The 13,929-nt window shown below is 47.1% G+C and overlaps 1 protein-coding gene across 1 annotated transcript in view; it reads right to left on the minus strand.

Moving 5' to 3' along the window:
• LOC144106970 (BAG family molecular chaperone regulator 2) overlaps window positions 1–13,929 on the minus strand; it is a 78,752-nt gene that overhangs the window by 28,359 nt on the left and 36,464 nt on the right. The window lies entirely within an intron of this gene.

The following is a 13,929-nucleotide window of genomic DNA, read 5'->3' on the forward strand; positions in this document are numbered from 1 at the left end:
CAGTTAGCCTGTAATCGAGGCGTTCGATTTGTTACCCACCCACACTGGCTATTTTGTTCGCGAAAATTGCACTTGGTTCACATATATTCCCCAGAAAACGCAGCAAAAGTAGCGGGAAACGTGCGCGACCAAGGCGATGTCCGGCCGAATAAGCTGTGCGACAAGGTGGTTCAGCATTGCGCCATGCCTTGGGATCAATCATAAATCAATGGACGGCGCTCGAACCCACTTTGAAGCAATGAAAAGTAGGGACTGCTGATTCAAGAGTATTAGGCGAAATGTCCATATCAGCAAAATTTACTTTTTTCAAATTTCGAAGCCCAGCCTTTGATGAATTCGAGCTTGAACATGCCCTTTCAGTCCGAGCTAGGACACAACCTTTCAGGCTATAGCCTATATATGAGTTCATTTATTTTGTGGAAACGTATTGCAAGAGTTAATTGGAATGCCTGGCTACGCGGAGCCATATATTGCAACGCAGAATGGGAGCAGAACATGTTACATGTCAGGATATGAGGCATGAGAGTTCTTTCTCTGAGTGCCTCAAGAAGTCTTCCATAAGCAAATCTCTTAAGGTTGTATGTTGGAAAGGAACCGCAAGTTTATTATCGCTAGCGAAAGTGCGCTGAAGTGGCTTAGTTCCTGCATATCTGTAGCATGCATGCTGAGCGACCTGCAGATTCTCGAACCGAAAAACATGAAATCCGTACTTCTTCGATTTCGTGCTTATTTATAGCTCATTACAAAGTTAGACGCCTTCGGTACATGCTTTTATAGCGACCAAATTAATCAGTTTCTGCTCTAGAATCTGCGTGTCGCCTGCTCCGAACGAAAGCCGACAATCTGGCAAAGGAAACCCGGATCATAAATGAATTCTGGGGAAACGTGAGAACTGGAAAAAAAATGTTGCCGGTAAGCTGACGTTTCCACTGATGTCAGAACTGGCGCTGTTTATCGCTACCCGTATCAAACGCTACCGTGGAACGAGTGTTCAGCCAGGTCTCTTCAATATATTAAATGACGTGCGAAATAGATTGTCTAATGAGAGAGTGTTATTAGCGTTCCTCCACGTGAAGTTTCGCCTGGCCAGAAATGGAGGCTTTTGAAACGGTTTTAACCCGGTTAAGAAAATTTTTGAGTCGGTTAAGCTTCAACAAGAGTGGAACGATTCCACTGCCAAGTGACCCATAACAATGTACAGTACGACAAACGGTACAGAGAAGAAGATACTCAACACAGAGCACTGAACTAAAACTTTTATTGCCGCCAACCAACTGCCCTGGTGGCCGGAAAGGATGCAATCACGGTTGACGTCCACTTCCAAATCGGCTAAGATCCTTCTATAGCCTTTTTCTTCTATCTACGAAACTATATATATACATTTTTTTTGAATTTTAAATTTCAAACAAGCGAAAGACTACAATAATTATTGCAGTTTTTCGCTTGTTTTGCTGCGTCCAGCAAAATTTCTGAATGCATGTGGAGCGAGTTTAGTGTTCGGTGCTATTTCTGTTATTCTTTCTCTGGATTTTTTTCGCTTAAAAAAAAGAAAACTGCATTTGTGATGAGCCCCGCATTTGCCTTAACGTGATTTTACTTGCCTGCCTTGCTGCCCTCCCACGCGGTGCATGGCTTGAGGCGAAAAACAAACCAAAAAAATGCCGCGCCTGGCATCAGTGGTGGCATCTGAAGAGGTCATGACGGCAAAAAAAAGCTAGTATGAAGATATACCCTTCCGAAAATTATTTCATTTTAAACAAATAACTAATTCACAAAAAACAAAGCTTCTACATACTTTTTGCTGGTGAAATTTTTTTTCGGTTTCGGTTTTAGCTACATTTCGGCTACTACCACTGATCTCCACTAGGGGGCTGGATGCCGCATCGGGCGCCCGAAAGCATAGAGTTTCTTACTATTAATAGTAAGAAATTCTATGCCCGAAAGGGAAGCCACCAGAAGTTGTGCGGCATGTCCAGGAAGTCAGCCTTTGGCAGTGCACGAAATCGGACCTCAGCACGGTTTTTCACTTTCAGTTCTCGTTTTCCACTTAGCATTTTGTCTTTTCGACATTCTCGTCCTTTTTCATTTCATGACAATGCCTACCTGTTGCGCCGCCAAATGCATGAGGAGAGCAGCAAAGTCCTCGGGAAATACGTTTCAAAAATAAGGGTCAATTGCATCGCTATGGGACGACACTAGCAGACGACAGAACGTCGGTACACACAGTACGTACGGAACCTCGTCTGCTCAGCTCTGTGTCGTCCCGTTGCGCTAGCGTCGCCAACTCTGCTCTTTGTTGTGATGTACGTTGTCGCGCTCTAAGCCAAAGTTATACCATAAATGAGGAATAAAGTTAAGAAAGAATGGGTGGAAACCTTCAATAAGCAGCTGACTTTGCAGTGCACCATTTTATCGAATTATGTTTAGACCGGACCGGGGCGAAGGCGAGGCCACAATCTGGTGATGTGCCGCCGGTAATCTGCTGGTTCAAATTAGCGCGTCCAAGATATATGGTACTGCTTTTTCGACGAAGCGTATCGAGTACTGTTTCGTGCTGTGGCAAATTATGCCTGAATGGGCTGTTATTCGTGCGATGCTTGGCACTGTTCACTTCAAACTGCGCTTGTCAGATGCGCTGCTGCATTCGTCTTTGTCGACAGTCGTTTCTCTCGTGCTGTGTAGGTGAAACGTTGCTGTGCTATTGAGTTAGATTAAAAGCACGTCTGGAAGGTAAATGACACACTAAAGCGATAAACATCACCTGCCGTCGATGCAAAGAGGCATCGTCCGCCACCAGCCCGAAACTGAAACAGCTGAAGTTCGAGTTTTAGGATTTCCGCACCATTACCTTTTCTTTGCAACACGAAAATTTATTTTTAAGATGACCTAGACTCATCTTCATTCCACTACTTCCCCTAATTACGCTCGGAAGAAAAGAACCAGATCAGAAAATAGTGTTTAATGCACGTAACCCTTTGCGCGACATGGTGAGACCTGCGTGCCTGTTTTCTTCAGTTTCTCTGAAATTACAGGGTTAAACAATGCACACATGTCTCGCGTGGAGCTTGCTTATTCCTTTGATATTACAGTAGACGTTACACGAAAACAACGCGAAAAAAACTGAGAATGGAAAGGCGAAAGACGCGACTTTCTGCATTGAAATACACAGCAGACATCAAACTTCCACGACATGCAACCGAACTTGCGGTGGCTTCACTTGCGCCCACTTCGGAAAACGGGAATGCGGCATCCAGCCACCTAGTGGAGATCAGTGGCTACTACGGAAGCCTATTTGGCCATCAGTGGCTGGAGTACGTGATCTATAGTAGGATACAACTTAAAAAAAAAACAGCAGTTGTTAACACTGGGCCACCGTCCGCGGCCTACTGTATTACTCCGCTAGCCAGTCACAAAAGTGAACGAAATCAGCTTTTTAACATTTGACTTTATTAAACAAGCCAGGTATCAAAATTCTAGAGGTTATAATTTTTTTCTCATGGTTAGCTTCTTGTTTAGGTGACGGGAAGTTTTAACAACGCCCTACATTTTTGTCGTGGAGGAATTCTGTGCGCCGGTCCTGAATGTGGGCGGAGCTTCACAGCAGACTTAAGTTGTATCCGACTATAGTAACAGGCCTGGGCCCTGGGATAGACAGCAGTGAGACTGCCGTCTTTGTCGTGTGTAATGCGCGGTTTTTTGCTTCCTTTAACCATTTCTCACAATGAGTTCGCCTCAAACCAAGCGGTACCGTCAGTACTTGGAACCTGGGCGACCGCGTAAAGTACCTAGGCAAACTCAGCGGTACCAAGAGCTGCTCAGGGAATCGCAACAAGCTTCACAGGAGGGCGACTCCGACGACTGCGTGCCGGCAAGCACTGGCTCTGACCATCTCTGCTCGGATGACGAAGCGCGTGATACGCCTGAACGCGAGGACTGTGAAGCTGATGGTCTCGACGCTACTGGTAGCACCTCCTCTTCCGATGTGCACGACGAAGGGGCAGACGATGAGGCTACGAACTGCGATGAATCGGCAACGCAGGACGATGACGTGAAAGAGTATTTCACAAGATGTTCGAGAGAGACCTTGCCAAATCAGAATATGAACAAAGCTCAAGCCATTTTACTAATTCTGACTTACGTTGTTTACGCAGGTCTTTCGTGGTCTCAAGTGGAGGGTCTCCTTAAGTTGGTTAACACCCTCTGTGGAACTGATGTTGTGCCAGATACCAAGTATCTCTTTCGGAAACTGTGGAAAGGCAAATTAAATTCGCTTCAAGTGCACTATTTCTGTGAGACTTGCTATAGATATTTCGGCTGCAAGGACAGGAAGGAAGTGTCACACACCTTCACGTGCGACACTTGCCAGATTACACCAACCGTGCGGTCTCTAATGGCGAAAGGCTGCTTTTTTCTGGTTTTCGACCTCAAGAATCAACTGCAGAGCGTCATTGCAGGCTACTCGAAAGCGTTGTATGCACGGCTGAAAGAAGCCACCGCCGTTGTACATGGCGCTTACGCTGATATTACTGACGGCCGCCTGTACCGAAACATTAGACGTGGCGTGAATGCAAAGTGGTGCGACCTCACTGTCACTCTAAACACCGACGGATCACCTGTCTTCAAATCCAGCAAATCGTGTGTATGGCCTATTCAACTCATTATTAATGAATTACCGTTTAACGTCCGATTTCAGAATGTGGTCGTCGGAGCTCTATGGTTCGCGAAGAGGCATCCACCACAGCACTTGTTCATGAAGACATTTGTGGAAATCTTCAACAACATCGGATTGATAGCGTGGAGGCATGATGAAGAAACAGTGCTGTCTAAGGTGTTTGTGACATGTTGCTCTGTGGACTCCCCAGCAAGAGCTGCATTGCTCAACATGAAACAGTTCAATGGGTACTTTGGTTGCTCCTGGTGCTTCGAAGAAGGAACAGTTGTTGAACGTAAGTGAACTTTAAGTTGCGAGAACAGATTGAGATGATCAGGTTGTGAAAAAAATATTCAGAAAGCCCCATGGCAAGCCAGATTTAGCTCCCGAAGCTGGGTAAATTTTCAACCGTGGCACAGTGACTACTATCTGGTGAGGCACAGAGCAGGCAGCATATATCGCACCTAAAACAGCAGTGCAGTCTCCACACTTCATGATCATTTCCTGAGAACGCAGCTTTGTGTCGCAGCTACGTGCACCATTTCAAACAAACATGGAAATTATTCATACTTTCTCGACATTAATTGTTTTAAACAAGCACAAGCTGCCTCATGCTTTTGTGTTAGATGTCTAGATTGAAGCATTGGCCGTTGTTTTTGAAGCACATTTTGATGCAGTAAACTTGTCTTGAGTGTTAAGAATAGGGGGCAGCATAGTTAAGCTATTTTGAAGTGCCTTATGGATACAGCAAATTTTATTTTAATCAATAACTTTTTTATACTAATTTCCTTTTAACTTTTTTTTCGGAATTGTCCGATCGGACAATTCTGAGCTTCCCCAACAAAGCATATGGTACTGCAGACTGACAGCAACCAAACTGACCCTAAATTTCCCCACCACCTATATCTCTACACCACTGGTTCATTGCCATAGGTGCTCTTTTTGAACATATTTGAGCTATATATGATCTTGTGCAACACAGAACAAGGCTTACGCTAGCTAGCAAATGCGGTCCTTGTTAGGAATGAACTGCAGGTTTTTCTCATATATTATTTTCCCCATCTACTGTGTTTTCAAAGTGCTGAATGATGGTATTTTTTCATTTTTGTCCCAGGTACCCTGCGGTACATTCCTGGAGAAATGCCAGCAGCTCCACGCACACACAGCAGTATGTTGCAAGATATGCGGGATGCCTACGAGCAAGGCCGGCCAGTTCATGAAGTAAAAGGGCCTTCTTCACTAAATCAGCTCCAAGGATTCAACCTTGTGTGGTGCTTGCCACCAGACTTCATGCACTGCGTACTGGAAGGTGTTACACAGCAGATAACTGAGTTGTGGCTAGGTGCTACTGGGAAGCCTTTCCACATTGGCCGGAATTTCCACGAGCTGGAAAGGCGCATTAAGGTATTGAGGCCACCGATATCGTTTTGTCGCCTGCCACGGCCAATCTCAGAACGGAAGAACTGGAAAGCCACAGAATGGCTATTCTGGCTTTTGTACTACTCTCTACCATGTGTATTTGGTTTGATCCCTTCAAGATATGTCAGCCATTTTTGTTTACTCTGTCAAGGCGTGTTTCTTCTTCTTCAGACTTCTGTAAGCGATGCTGACCTTCAGGAAGCAGACCAGCTTCTGTCTTGCTTTGTAAACAGAATTTGTTCACTGTATGGAGAGAGCAGTGCCACATTTAATGTGCACCAGCTTTTACATCTCGCAAAAAGTGTTGAAATGTTGGGCCCTTTGTGGGGTACATCCACATTCCCATTTGAAAATGGAAATAGACAGCTTCTGAAACTTGTGACAGCTGCACAGGGTGTCCCACTACAAATTGCAGAGCGTTGCATAATGAAATCATGGCTCAAAACTTCCAGTAGGTTTGTTGAGCTCTCGTCGTCTTTGGCTCAAAGACGGAACCAAATCATCAACATGCATGACAGGCAAGGAACTACTGCACAAGTATTAGGAGCCCCTCTGAGACCCGTTCATTTAGAAGTAGTTGTTGCAGAAATGTTTTTCAGACAGTATGGAGTGGTGCCAAGCATTACGCACTATGCCCGTGCCGAAACCAATGGTTTTCATATATACAGCACTCAGTATAGTAGGGCATTAAAAACTTGTTCATACTGTGTGAAAATGATTGATGGAGCCTACTGCGTAATAACGGACATCTGTGCATTCATTGTGAATGTACAAAAGGTTGCTCTGGTGTGCCAGAAATTGGTAATTTCTGAGCCTGCATTCAGGAACGTCACTTATATACATAACAGCAAGCTGCCACCTCCAGGCCGTAACATGTTCCTTTACTCTCTTGAAGATGTTGCTTCGCAGTGCATTTTGCTTAACCTGGGAGGAGCATCATATGTCTGTGACATACCAAATAATTATAAAATGGATTGAAGGTTTGCAGAAGCTTATTGAGACCTGATTGCCCTCTGCAAATAATTTGTTTATGGGGTATCGCTTCTCAAAGTGACTCAGACTAGGAGGGACGTCGTATTGAAGGGCTCCGGATAATTTCAACCTCTTGGGTTTTTTAACGTTCACTGACATCGCACAGTTAGTACATGGGCCTCTGGTATATCGCCTCCATGAAATATGACCTCTGCTACCGGGATCGGACCTGTGTCTTTAGGGTCAGCAGCCTAGCACCTTAACCACTGAGCCACTTTGGCAGTGATCACTGTAAATATATAGCTTTCTGTGTCAAATATTTTGAGACAGGGGCTTCAAAACAAAACAAATGAAAAATTATGTTTACATAGCAAAACAGAATTCAGTCCGCTTCGTGAAGGTGAGCATATCTAGTTGAATGTCTGAAGGAGAAAAACGGTTTCACAGAGTTGAGAAAAATGGCTGATAAATATCTTTCAATATATATATCTTGAAAAAATCAAAACAACGCTGCTTTTCTTCCAGTACCAGTGTTCTTTCCGGATAGCATTGAATGTGAAGCTCTTTTATGCATTGATCAGAAATATTACTCATATAGTTTGTTTGCTTTTAAATATAGTAATGTCACCACAGTTGAGGCCTGTCATGTGCAAAACGCGAATTGCTGGCAATTTTTTTGTGGTCAACCACATTTTTCAATTTGTTATTGCCTACTTAATATGGAAACACGCTGTCCAGATAGTGCACAGGAAGCAATTAATGCACGACACGTACCGCTGGAGCCCATGTATTTTTGTCACTAATATATGGACAGCGAAAAGAACTGCCTTGAGCTTTCTAACCAAATAATTCCTTTCTTGTATTGAGCAAATGCAGCTAGATGCCTGAGTGATGGACTTTTTTATGTAGTGCATGCTTCACACTGCAAAAGTTGAAGGCGGTGGTCGGCAGCTGTTTGCTCACTAAACACATACGCGTGAGTGGTTATATGTATGTGAACACTTGTAGGAGATAAGCTGTCATGCCATGAGACACAATCGCATGCCTCATAGATCAATAGGCGCGTCAGACGTACTGCACCATTATTTAGGGAGAATGGTGGTCATAATACATTAGGAATTCCCAAGATTTTTTCTAATTTTCACTTCACTGCTCACTACTATGCACAGAAGCAGATGTTTATGGCTGTGTTTATTGAAGTATATTTTCTTTGTTTTCATCACGATTTGTTTTCATGGACTGCAGCTCGCTTCATTGGCTTTTGCTTGGAAACTTGTGCCCATAGTAACGAGGCATGACTGTATTGCTTGTGCTATGTGATATTGAAACTGATTCTCTTACAGATGACTGCAAATGTTGATATTTTAATATTTTTGTTTGTGGATCATTATGAATATGCCTGCACAGTATCTCTGTGCTATACAGCAACATATGAGACATCTATTTGAGGGAAGCTGCACTGCCCTTATTGTGATAAAATTGGTTGGAGCTCTTCTGCAGAAGATCAATCAGCTCTGAATGTACCAATGAGTGCAAGACCTCTCTATGCGAGCAGCTTTTCTAGGTTTTAGAGAAGCTTGCAGTACATAGCTTGTATTGTCTGATACATCTTTTACTATGCCATCTAGATTATGTTGATTGCTCATTGTTTTGTGAATTAAATTACGGCAAATGTATACATTCATGTGCATATATATGTGCCTATTATTTTGGTAAAAAATGGCTTCAAAGTTTTTGGCAGCGCACCTCGCATATGTTCGTGCTAACTGTGATTCGTATATGTATTTCATACTATAGATCTTGAAAAATTTTTATATGCATTAATAAAGTGCCCTATTTCTTGTGATGACCATTTATTGTGGACACATTTTACTGAGCAATATAAGCTTCAACCTCTAGTAAAAAGTTGCACGAGCACAGCGTGGAATTGCAACCCGTTGTTTGACTGCTGGAGTGCTTTCAACATCAGCCTATTTTAGTTTTGTCATGCAGTGGTGTACAAGCTCATTCTCAAAATGAATAATAACTTGCGGACACGATGTAGTTTGCTTGCATCATGCTGCCTTTATAATTGCATTTCATTTGTCCCCAGAGGTATTCTGTACGACCAAACGGTTACATATGTGCATATATGTGCACGTGTATACCTGTAAATCAAATTTGCAGATTGTTCACACTAAATAATTGCCGAATACATCACCTACAGAGCCTTGCAGAGCTAGAAAGAGTTTAAATTTAAACTCCTGAAGGGGCCTGATGACCAAATAAGTGAACAAAAAGTATGAAAAATAGTCTAGGAAATGCCAAGGAGATGGAGCTCATGCTGCAAATTCATTACCGCGAGGATTTGTTTCATGATGTGACAGACACTTCTGTCGCGCGAAAACGAATGTCTAGCTACATGCAGTGTCTGTCACGACGACAATTAAATTCCATACAACATGAATACAGGCATCAGTACAGTCTGTCACGCCACAGAAAGCTGGAACCCACGACAGCTAGGTGCTTTCTTCGCGCGGCAGAAGGTGCGCAAGGAGTCTGTCGCAAGAGAGAATTAAGCCACGAGAGACAGCTTCGTCGCGCAGTAATAGCCATGACAGGTACTTCTGTCGCGTGGCAGAAGCCACGACAGATACCTCTGTCGTGTGAAAGAGCCCACAATAGGTAATGATCGCGCGACAGAACCCACGACAAGCGCGTCTGTCGCGACAGATCCCACGACAGGCGCCTCTGTCGCGACAGAACCCACGACAGGCGCCTCTGTCGCGACAGAACCCACGACAGATGCCTCTGTCGTGAGACAAAACCCACGACAGGTGCCTCTGCCGCGAGACAGAACCCACGACAGATACCTCTGTCGTGCGACAGAGACCACGATAGGCACCTGTCGCGCGACAGAACCCACGACAGGCGCCTCTGTCGCGAGACAGAACCCACGACAAATGCATCTGTCGTGAGACAAAACCCACGACAGGTGCCTCTGTCGCGAGACAGAATCCACGACAGGCGCCTCTGTCATGCGACAGTTCTACGACACAAGTCACTGTCGTGCGACAGACTACACGACAGGTCTCTTTGTCGCACGACAGAAATTTCTGTCGTGTTTTTCGATCGGGTTCTGTGTAGTAAGCTGGCAGATTCTACGGGAAGGGGGTCGTGGTTTCATTGGTGGGACTGGTCACAGAAGAGGTCGTATTGCGAGCTGAGAGTTTCTTAGAGAAGAACGCCAAAAGATGCCAGGTGTTTTCTACACGTTGCATAAGGGCGGCACCGACGGAGAAGTTAGAACGTCCGTGAAGAGACCCAAAGTAGGGTCTGGCACGGGATGGGAGAGAAGTGTGGCGGTGTAGAGAGCAGCTTTGCATTTTTCGAAAAGTTGTGTTAAAGCCGGTGTCCACGTGACGGGTTAGTTTCCTCGTAGACCAGCCAAGGCATCATCGAGGGGAGCCTGTTAGTTGGCTGTGTGTGGCAGGAAACGCCTGTAAAAGTTCAACATGCTGAGGAAATGGCGAATGTCTTTAGCGGTGGTGAGTAGGGGATAATTTTGCAGGTCTGATATGCGTTGAGGCAAAGGTCGAGTTTGCTGTGATGAAACTTCATGGCCGAGGAATTTGTCGACTGAAGCGCCGAGCGTGCTCTTTGGGACATTGACGAGTAGACCGTGGTCATCGAGGCGTTGGAAAAGTAGACGAAGGTGCGTGTGGTATTCTTCGGCGTTACGGGAAAAGACCGATATGCCGTCAAGATGAACGAAGCAGAAGTCGAGGCCACAGCAAATTCGTCGATGAAGCGTTGAAATGTTTGCCCAGCGTTCCTCAGGGCAAAGCTCATGAAGGGAACACGAACAAGACAAAGGCGGTAACGATTGCAGTTTTCGGGACGTCGTCTGGATTGACAGGTATATGCGTGCAGGCCTTCACTTAGTCTAGCACGGAGAAAACGTGGCAGCCATAAATGCGATGGGATAAATGCATGTGGTGAACGGGGTACCTGTCCGGAATGGTGCGGGCGTTGAGAACACGGTAGTGCCCACAGGGCCGCCAGCCTTCGGTCTTCTTCGGGACAAGGTGAAGCGGCGAGGCCTATGGGCCGTCGGAGTGGCGGGCCATTCCCTCACGGAGCATGGCTTCAAACTCTGCTGTGGCTATGCGCATGTGGTCCGGGGCAAGGCGACGGGCGCGGCAGAAAACCGGGGGCCTGGGGTGGTCCGGATGTAGTGCACAGTGGTGTGCTGCACATCACGTGACAACCCGCTTGGGTGCGTCAAACCGGGAAATTCGGCGAGGATGGCGTGGTACTGTGAATGATTTTCAACACCGAGTACTTTGATGCTTGGCTGGTGGGTAGTCGTTCGCTGTCCTGGCGAAGAATGTCCCGTTGTGGCGTCATGAGACGGTCGTAGCGGCAGTCCGGAAGGATGTTGTAGTGCGCCAAAAAGTCTGAGCCGATGATTGGCTTGATGACGTCGGCGATGACAAAATTCCAATGAAGACCACGGCGTAGGTTTTTAAACTGGACGTGCAGCCGGAGCAAGCCGTAAGTCTTGACTGTGGACCGGTTTGACGCGCTGAGTTCGAAAGACGTAGGAGGACGGGTACCTTGAAGATTGGCTCGTGGGTAGCAGCAAATGTGGGAACTGCTGTCTACAAAGAACCGCTGCTTTGTAATTTGGTCGGTGACGAAGATGCGACGGCCTCCTGGTTAGAAGCTCGCAGCCGTGTCTACGAGCTGCCGTTTGGCGTTTTCCTTATGTCCAGCTGAGCAGGGTGGTCGACATTGCCGTGCTCTGATCCCGAAGCGTCGATGGTAGTAGCACCGGTCGTCGTCACCAGGCTGCTGCGACGGGGTGGTGTTACGGTCACGGCTTTGCGGGTGGCGCTTCGGCAAGTGGTGATCCCTGCATCGTTGAATGGAGCTGAGTTAAATCGACACGGCGCGCAATATCTGTGGCGTTCAGCGGTGCGGAAACATCCTGTACGGTGGGCGACAACTGCGGAAAAAAGACCTCGATGACGCGATTAGCGAACCCGGCAAGTTGGTTGAGAGGTAGCGTTAGCTGAGCCTGCAGAATCACCTGGACGTGTGGTGGAAGTCGTTGAAGCTACAGTGCTCGCAGTAAGGAATCATGGACTTCTATATTTCCCGCGAGAGCACGCATGTGGCGGAGGAGCAGCGAAGGCTTGCGCTCGGCAAGTTCTGCGGACTGTAGTTGACGCACCTTCTGGTCTTCCGAGAGTGACAGGTGGAGGATGATTTGTCTTGAGATGTTCGTATAGGTTGGCCATTGGCGGGTTGGCAAGGATATCCCGGACCTCGTTGGCGTAGCGGGCAACGAGGTGGGCGACGACATAATCGCAGCGGGTCCGGTTTTGCGTGATGTGCGCGAGGCAGAACTGGGCCTCGACTTGGGCGAACCATGCCTGGGCCCAAAACGGCGGAAGCTTTACGGCGACACGCCAAACGTAGTGCGGTGCAGCGTGCGGGATGCCGTCTGCCGGGGTTCTGACGTTCTCGGCGGAGCCGGTAGGATGCGGCTGCACGGAAGCATTGAGTTGGCCGTGCCGTTCCTGATGGCGATGCGTTATTGTCTGTTGTCCGGGTCACCAGATGTGGGCTGTCGTTTCTGCTGAAGGATGAATCCAAACATAAAAACGTAACAACTGTTTATTTGATTAGCGATGGCAGCGAGCGAGCATACCAACGCTACTCCCGTCTCGGTAGCGGAAAGAAGAAAGCCGCTCTTCTCAGCCGGGCAGCCCGTTTTTGTAGCCACCGTGGATGACGCAGCGGTGGCGCTTTGTTTTATCGGTATCGCAGTCCAGCTTGTGGCTCCCGTCCTGTCCTCGAACAACAGAGAGCTTCCCCTACAATTATCATAGATAATTTCTTTGGCAATTTCCTGCTTAAAGATCCTGTATGTTCCCAGTGCCGATTTCGTCCTCATCCCTGTTTTCCACAGAGCTCTCTCTGATTCCTTAACATTTTTGCTTAACCGATAATTGCTTATTTGCCCCCTACTGCTGTCCAGGTATTTGCTTGTCAATTTTCTAGTCCGCTTTCTCCATTTCGTGTCAACATTCCATATGAACAGGCATCTGAAAACTTTCTTAGCCCATTGCTTTTTCCTCATTTTTCTCAATCGCTCCTAGGAGAGGGCCTACGAATGAACGCAGTGAGCGGACGCACTTCACCTCGGCTCCGTGGATTTTCACTCGGGACGGCGGGTTTTCGACCTGAAATAGACTGATACCAACCATAATCGGTCAGTGAAGGTGTTCGGCACCCGTTCCCACCATTTTCCGTGCAATTCCGACCACTTTTGCCCGAAAAAGACTCTAACGCTCCGAGCCAGGCGCGGAACGCTAGGCCTCGCGTTGTGCTTAGCACAACAAGGGCGGTCCTCCAGCCCACGCCTCGCCCCGCGCCAAGCTGCGTGGCGCTGAAAATGAGCTCGGAGGCGTCCCTGCCACCCACAACAAAGGAAGTCTTGGATTCCGACATGGACTTAACCGACTCTCAAGACCGAACGGAGAACGGTCCGTCGACCAGTTCGTCCCCGGCCTCGTCACCGCCTACTACCCCTCTGCCCAACGGCTGGAAGATAGCCTTGAGCAGACATCAAGACAGGAAGCTTCGCAAAGCAGCCCGGACTGAAACCAACAGCCAAGTTCATGGCAGCACTGACTCCCAGGACCCCCCACCAAATCACAAACATCCCACGCCAAAGAAACACGGCCTTCGAGTCCGCCTCCCGCCTCTACCGCAAACGGACATCAAAATTGTGACTCAACCTCGCCGAGGACTCGCTTTAAAGAACATCTCAAATCTCGATCTTGCCCAAGCAGTAAGCAACGCCTGTCCAGAACCGCAGCAGGTGGGAGGAAGGT

The sequence above is a fragment of the Amblyomma americanum genome, chromosome 10 (genome assembly GCF_052857255.1).
Source record: "Amblyomma americanum isolate KBUSLIRL-KWMA chromosome 10, ASM5285725v1, whole genome shotgun sequence".
Lineage (NCBI taxonomy): Eukaryota > Metazoa > Arthropoda > Arachnida > Ixodida > Ixodidae > Amblyomma > Amblyomma americanum.